At 42.4% G+C, this 7,564-nt stretch overlaps 1 long non-coding RNA gene across 1 annotated transcript; it reads right to left on the bottom strand.

Annotated features, from left to right (window-relative positions):
- Positions 1 to 745: 745 nt before the first annotated feature.
- On the bottom strand, positions 746 to 6,235 carry LOC136561702 (uncharacterized). Its single transcript, XR_010784388.1, has 2 exons — positions 5,987 to 6,235; positions 746 to 2,952 (listed from the first exon to the last, which is right to left on the bottom strand). It is a non-coding gene; the product is annotated as an uncharacterized lncRNA (long non-coding RNA).
- Positions 6,236 to 7,564: the final 1,329 nt, after the last annotated feature.

Genomic DNA, 7,564 nt, shown 5'->3' with positions numbered 1-7,564 from the left:
TTTTCAGGGATTTTTAGGGATATTTCAGGGTTTTTTTTGCAGGAGTTTTTTAGGAATTCTCTAGAAAGCCCCTTTAGGGCTTTTTCAATAATTTTTAGGGTGTTTTAATGACTGTTTTACCCGGGCGCCCCAGCCACCCAAGGCACCCCATGCCAGCGCCGCAGTGCTCCAGCCCAGGCTCCCGTCAGCGCCGCCCGTGGTCGCTTCCCCTCTCCTGCCGCCGCCGCTGCATGGCGGGCCAAGCCGCGCCTTCCCCACCGCACCCTCCCGCTTCAGAGCTGCTGGATGGCGCGGCTCTGCCGCCTCCTGCAACCACGGACGTAACAGTGCACAACCGATACCTGATGTGCCTCCGCGTTTTCGCCTTCCACACTCCTAGCACCCAGTGGGACTACTTTGTGTCACGATTCGTCTGCACAGCCACATCCATGCACACAAACCGTGCGAGGAGGAGGAGGAGGAGTAGGAGGCTGGAATATGACAGCTGCTTTAATAAATACAGGACAGAGAATTATTTTGCCCCTGCAAATGCCAGCCCTTTGATCCCAATACAAAAGAATTTCGAAAAAGAACTGTTCCCAAATAGCTCCAGAGTCCCTTCAGTGTTTGGGACAGATTTCTCGACCCAAAATGAGACAGTAAACCCTGAAAATTCACCAGCATTAATGCCAAAATTAGAAAACTCACAAAAATCTTTTGATAATTTTCACCTAACAGACTGGTGTGAAAAACGCCAATCACTTGCTTTTAAAATTTTTGAAAGTTTAATAGTAATAAAATGGTTATAAAAATAGTCATACAATTAGAGTAATAATAATTTGGACAATTTGAATTAGGACAATATGAGACAACAAAAACAAAGAGTTATGGACATCGGGGTACCTTTTTCTGGGCAGCATGAGCCCGAAAAAGGACCCCTATTAACAAAGGATTAACCCTTAAAAGCAATAGCCTGTTGCATAGTCATACACTTCGTACATGGTGCATAAATTCCATTCAAACACAGGATTCTGTCTGGTCATCATCCACTTCTTCCTTCTAATCCTAACAGCGCTTTGGAGGCGGGAACAAGTTCATTTCTTCTGATAATAGGGCAATAAATTCTTTTTCTCTGAAAGATCCAGGTGTCCCGTGGCTGCTATCTCGCTGCAAGTCCTTTCTTTAAAAAAAGTATCTTACATAGCATCGTTTCTATTTTAACAGTTTTTGTAACCTATACTTAACACACTACTTAAGAGAATTAATACAGCATTACTTTCTAACACAACACATATAATATTCATTTTAATATTTCCAAAAAGCCAATCATAAAATACACGCATTTTTCACAATCCCCACTCTTATTCTTAGTAAATCCTTTGGCTTGAGCAATATTTCTTATCTACTTGCATCTTCTGGACTATGCGGGCAAAATAAAACAGGGGATTACACAAGGAAGAAATATAAAAATAGTTGCAACACATAAAATGAAAGATCTTAATTTCTTCTAATACATTACCCTACCAGCTAGGTTTTAACATTGTTTTCTAATTTTTGGACCGGTACCTGGGTTATTATATACATATGTATTTTTTTCTTCTTTGATTTCTTTTGCTTTTTCTAGAATGACTTTTCTGTGCTCATCAATTTTCAACAATTTGATATATTAAACTTTCCAAAAAACACCCCCTTCTTTGGCCAATAAATAGTGTAAAGCCAACCTATTCTGATACTACAGTTTTTGTTTGGCTTAGCTGACTTTATATTAACTCCAATGCCTGGGCAGCTCCATTTGCTATCATTTCTATAACTGCTTGGAGTCTTGTAATACGACTCAATAGATTATTTGGGGTCAATACAGAGTTAAGTTGCTCTGCTGGTTTTACCTTTTCCTTTATTATTTGTTTTTTTACCAAATCTCGAACCGTATCTTCAAGATTAAATGTAAAACAAATCCATCTCTCTCCTTTTGGACATTCAATTCCAAATATATTACCACTTTTTCCTAAGTTTCTTGTAATCCAATAATTTACTCCATTTTGCTTACAGGTTCTTAATTTGGATGTGTTATAACAGTGGCTGTTGACGTAGGTGTGTGTAATTAAAGAGGAACTTTGGTTTCTTTCCACGTGATGCCTTCTGCAGCATTTGTGACACAATCTTGCTGGTATCCCGAAAGGGAAAAGAGAACAAATGAGTGCCAGAAACAGGAATAACAGAGGTCCAGTATGGCTTATACTCCCACCTCCCAGGCCTGTGAGGTTGCAACCCACAGCAGGTGCATTTGATCTTCTCGGTGGAAAAATACAGAGGCCAATCTGCACTTGCCCTCTATTTCCTTGTCACTTTCTCTTAAATAATTTCCAGGCAAATTGGTTTGAACACCCTTTAACTGTGGTCTCTTACGGTTCTTCAGGTATTTCTCATTCACCAGGCAGTAATAATTCCCATCCACAAAGCTAAGTTATTACTTTAACACTTTTTGCAATAAAAGCATAAATGTTGTGCACTACAATACTAATTATTCTCACAATTCAAGCATTTACTTATAACCCAGCTAGCATGTCCAGTATTGGAATGAATCAAATAAAGTTTACTGATGGAAATGGTAATTCCCCTTCTCCCCTGTACAATTCTCAGGCTAAGGTCAGAACACAAAAACAGGCTTGATCCTTCTATCTGGAGTATTCCTCCCCTAAGGAGATGTTTTATTCAGGCAGTGCTTGAAACCAGTGGTATAAGCATTGTCTTACTTCTGAATTCAGTGTTATTCTTTGTACATTTCTTGGATCATTTGGCTTTTGCCAAACTATTACCACTCAGTCCCCATTGGAAAGTCAGTTCGGTATCACCCGGTTTAAATGCAACAGTCCATTCCTCAGGTTCCTTCACAAGTCCTTTGATTCTGCTGGCATGAATTCACCCTCTTTCCGTGATTCTGATTGTTGCTTCGGTAGTACCTGGATAGGACTTCTTAATAGCATAGTAATAAAAGTAAGATAATACTGCATTAACTTTTACCATTCACTTTTCTTCCAAACTTTCTGGGTTTAGCTAAAAGCTTTTTCCACAGCAGCCTCTTCTTCTTCTATCCAGCTGTGCTAATAGCTGCAGACGCAAATTCTTCTTTTTGTGAGTTACAGTTAGTTAAATAAGAAAAGCTAGACCAATTTTAACACGAGATGTATCACATCTATTGCTTTTTACTTTTTGGGCAGCATTTAATTGTTTTAGCCTTACAAACCCATTCTTCAGGAAAAAAAACCAAAAAACAAAAAACTTCTTTTTAACAGCAAACAAAACACACAAAAGAAAAAACCAAAAACCCTCTTACTTAAGAAAAACAAACCACTTTGTGAGATTTGGAGAGTCAGCAATCTCTGCTTTGATTTTATCTTTTAGTGCTAGCCCCCCTCCCGCTCTTTTCACGGCCTTGCTGTCAATGCCATGCTGCCACTTCGCTGCAGGGCCGGAGCAGGGGAGAGCAGCCAGGGGCATGGGGACCCTGGGGGCAGCCTTGGGTCCCTTTTGCCCTCTCTCTCTCTCTTCCTCTTTCCTTCTCTCTCTCGGCCCACTTACCGGGGCCGACGCTGCCATCCTCGACTCGGGACCCCGGCAGCCTGGGAGCCCCCCCGGCAGTTCCGCCACGGAGCCAGCCCGCTCCTGCCCGGCAAACCCGTGTCCTCTGCTGCCAGCACTGCCACCGGGTCACCTCCATGGATCGGTGCCTGCCGCAGCCCCCGAGACCCCGCCGCTCGTAGGGAGCGGTCAGACACCTCCCAGCCTTGATAACCCCAAACCTGGCGTCCCCAGGTGCTCCTGACATTCTTTTCCTTTCTCAAGTCAACTTATCCTCTTTTCCCTTCAAGGAGGGCCTGTTCTGCTAAACCCTTTCTGGAGCTCAGTTCGGCATTGAATAACCTCCTAACAACCGTGTGTTAAGACACTTCCCTGCCTTTCATGCAAAAACCCCGCATTCACACTTCTGCTCTCTTCTAGCACCAAGATGTCATCACTTCACATTCTAACATCTCAGAGTTTGCTAACCACCTCCCTACTTCAACTTCTCTCTTTCTTCTCTTCTTACCTGTTTTTTTTTTTTTTTTTTTTTTTTAATTCAACACACCTCAGATGGTACGAGGTGAACCTAACTAAATTACTTCCAAAAGTAGGCTTACAACTTTCTTTTACTAGGATTGCAGTAGCTGTTAAATACCTACTGGCTAGCTGTGGCTTACTGAGTCTAACATCTTTGATATATAAGCTACTAGATAGTTTTTTACTCTTCCTTACTCTTGAATTAAAATTTTATGAGCTACTCCATTTTCTGTATTTATGTATAAATGATAAAGGATTTTTCTAACAAAGGTAAGCTTAAAGCTGGTACTTAGGCTAGTTTTAACTTAACTCTTTTAATTAAACAATATCTTCTTTGGTCTGTTTTATATCATCTCCTTCTGTCAATTTTTTTCATACACGAATTTTGCTACTTGTGCGTACCCCTCAATCTGTAATATTTCAATAATCTAGGTAATTTTCTGATCTCTCTCTTTGAAGAGGGAGGGAGAATGAATAAAATTCTTGCAATTTTCTCATGGTTGGTTTTCTAGCTACTTTTATTTATTAAGTGTCTAAGATATTTTACCACTGGGTAGTGAGTCTGAGTTCTTTTATTAACCTCCCTTAAATCTTGTACTAGTCTATAACTCCCATCAGACTTTACTGGGCGAATAGGGATATTATGAGGAGACATACAAGGTTCTAATGCCCCATTCTTTATTAGTCCTTCTATTACTGGCTTCAAACCTTCCCGTCCTTCTAAAGATCCAGGATACTGACGTACACGTACGGGACAATCTTCTCTCTCAATTGTAACCCTTATGGGGTTGATATTTAATCTTCCCCTATTTCCTTCCCCACTTCAAACTTTTTTGTTGTTTTTTTTTTTTTTCTTCATCCTCTCTTAAATAATTTTAAAACTCTAGCTGTCATTTTCCCATTTTCTGATATAACTCCTATTCTTAATTGCACTTGTAAGACTCTTCCCAATAAATTGCTACCTGCCCCTGGGACCAATAAGACATCTCCCATCCAAACTTTAGTTTCTTCCCTCAATTACTACATCTTTAATGAGCAGAAATGTAAAACTTTCCCTCTTTGCCCCTGTTACTTTCACTATATGTTTGCTCACACTATAACTTTTTGGAATATTTAACAGGCAGGTTCTCTCTGCCCCTGTGTCTATTACAAATTCCAATTCTTCTTCTTGGGGACCCACTTTTAAAGTTATCACAGGCTCCAGATGGTATTTGTCCCCCCCAGAAAATTAGAGCTTATGACCTCCCTATTCCTCCTCTGTGCCCATCTCTTTAAAGATTTTCAGATCTTCTGCTTACTTAGGACCATTTTCCTATTTCTCTTAAGTTTGTTTATCTATTTAGTTGCAGTTTCTTCTTTCCCTTCGAAAAGCTGTCCCTTAAAAACCTTTTTTTTTTTTTTGCATTTCGCCTTTGATATGCTGTTGCATTTATTCCTTTGATTATGTAATTACAATAATTATTCATGTGTTTACTCCCCTCCTCGTTATTTTTACCCCACTCAGGAGGTACAGTTGGCATTTTGTCTTCTCTGGGGGTCCCCGTAGATTATCCTTTTTCCTAAGCTTTTATTTCAGCTGCTGTGATTAATTGCCTTTCTTCCTGAGAAAAATATTATTTTCATTACAGACCACATCTCTTCTGAAGTATAAATGTTTGGACCTAAAAATTGGTCTAATTCTTCAGCTATGCCTATGGGATCCTCCAAGTATCCCTTTTATTTATTTCTTAAAATTTCAGACCTCAGACGAAGTCAAAGGAGCATTTACAAACCCTGGTCTGCCCCCTCCTATGGGAGCCTCTTTTAATGGAAATAGACTAATCCCTTTATCCCATTCTTTTTGGATTTTTATCTACTATAGCTTTTCTCCCGTATTTTTAGGAAGAATCAGGAGAGGGCTTTCTTTTACCTGAACTTTTAGTGTTTTGATAAGGTGATTCCTTTAGAGAGTTCCGCTGAGCAGCCGGTAGCTGTGGTTACCAAGGGAACGGAGCTCGGGGCAGGACGGGGAAACTCGGCACAGCTCCGGGTCTGGATCCTCCAAAGGCGGGGTCTGCAGCCGGGATCGCCCGAGGGGATCGGCACAGCTCAGAGTCTGGGTGCTCCAAAGGCAGGGTCTGCAGCCGGGATCGTCCGAGGGCATCGGCACAGCTCAGGGTCTCGGTCCTCCAAAGGCGGGGTCTGCAGCCGGGACCGCCCCAGGGGCTTTTCCGGTGCAGACCGAGCTGCAGCGTGGATCGGCCCCACATGGCTCACGGCGGCTGATCCGGCAGAGACAAAGCAGGGACTGACCCCGGCTGCAGCGGCGGGAGCCGAGCAGAGTCAGGGCAGCCGGGGATGGGACAGACGGGACCCCCCCTCGGTGCGGTCAGCGCAGTACCCACGGTGCACACGGCAGGACGGACCCCCCGCCCCTTCCGCCGGCACGGCCAGCGGAGCGGCCGCGGGCCAGGCGGCCGGGACCGGGACAGACGGACCGGGACAGACGGACCGGGACAGACGGACCGGGACAGACGGACCGGGACAGACGGACCGGGACAGACGGACCGGGACAGACGGACCGTGCCGGAGCAGGCACAGGGGCTGGGGCAGCCGCGAACGAGTCGGGGAACAAACGGGAATGGATGAGGTAATATTTCGTTCCCAGCCTTATACTTTCACCGTTTTTCTTTTATTGCCTTTAAAAATGTTATTTTCTTACAATCTCCCTCCTGCCCAGCATGTGGTATATCCTCTTTTTTTCCTGGATTAAACGGTATTTACAAATAAATCCAGAGCTTACCAAAGCAAACTTCTGCTTAGATACTTTGAAATGGTCGGCGAGTTAACTCACGACCTTCTCATGTTGTTTTTATCACCACCCTTTTATTTATCCTTTGGCAAATTATACATCTTTCAGTTACTTGTTTTTCTACTCCAAAAATCGCAATGCATCCATAGTTCCTTAAAAAAAATGATCGCACAAAGCCTGAGTATCCCACTGGGCGTTTTGATACATGTCCTCTGCTATTCCCTAGTAAGCATTTTATTATCTGTCTTCCATCAAGATGTTTCTATTTCCCCCATTTATCTTTTTCGCCACCTATCTTGTTTTATTCACTTTTTTTTTTTTGCTTCCCTAAACTTTGGAATTTCCAATTTTTCCTCATTTGGAGTTAATATTAACTCCTTCAACTCCATTTTCTGCTGCATCTTTAGCTTCCTGATCTGCCAAATTATTTCCAGGGTCTTTACCCTGCAAATGCCAACCCTTTGATCCAACACAAAAGAATTTCGAAAAAGAACTGTTCCCAAACAGCTCCAGAGTCCCCCCAGTGTTTGGGACAGATTTCTGACCCAAAAAGAGACACTAAACGCTGAAAATTCATCAGCATTAATCCCAAATTAGAAAACTCACAAAAATCTTTTGATAATTTTCAACTAACAGACTAGGATGAAGTCTGAGGCCAGATTTGCAAAGAAGAAAGTCTAAATCCTCTAGCTATGC

The sequence above is a fragment of the Molothrus aeneus genome, chromosome 12 (genome assembly GCF_037042795.1).
Source record: "Molothrus aeneus isolate 106 chromosome 12, BPBGC_Maene_1.0, whole genome shotgun sequence".
Taxonomy (NCBI): domain Eukaryota; kingdom Metazoa; phylum Chordata; class Aves; order Passeriformes; family Icteridae; genus Molothrus; species Molothrus aeneus.
Note: the sequence above shows the minus strand (reverse complement) of the source record. Positions and strands in the feature narration are given on the sequence as shown.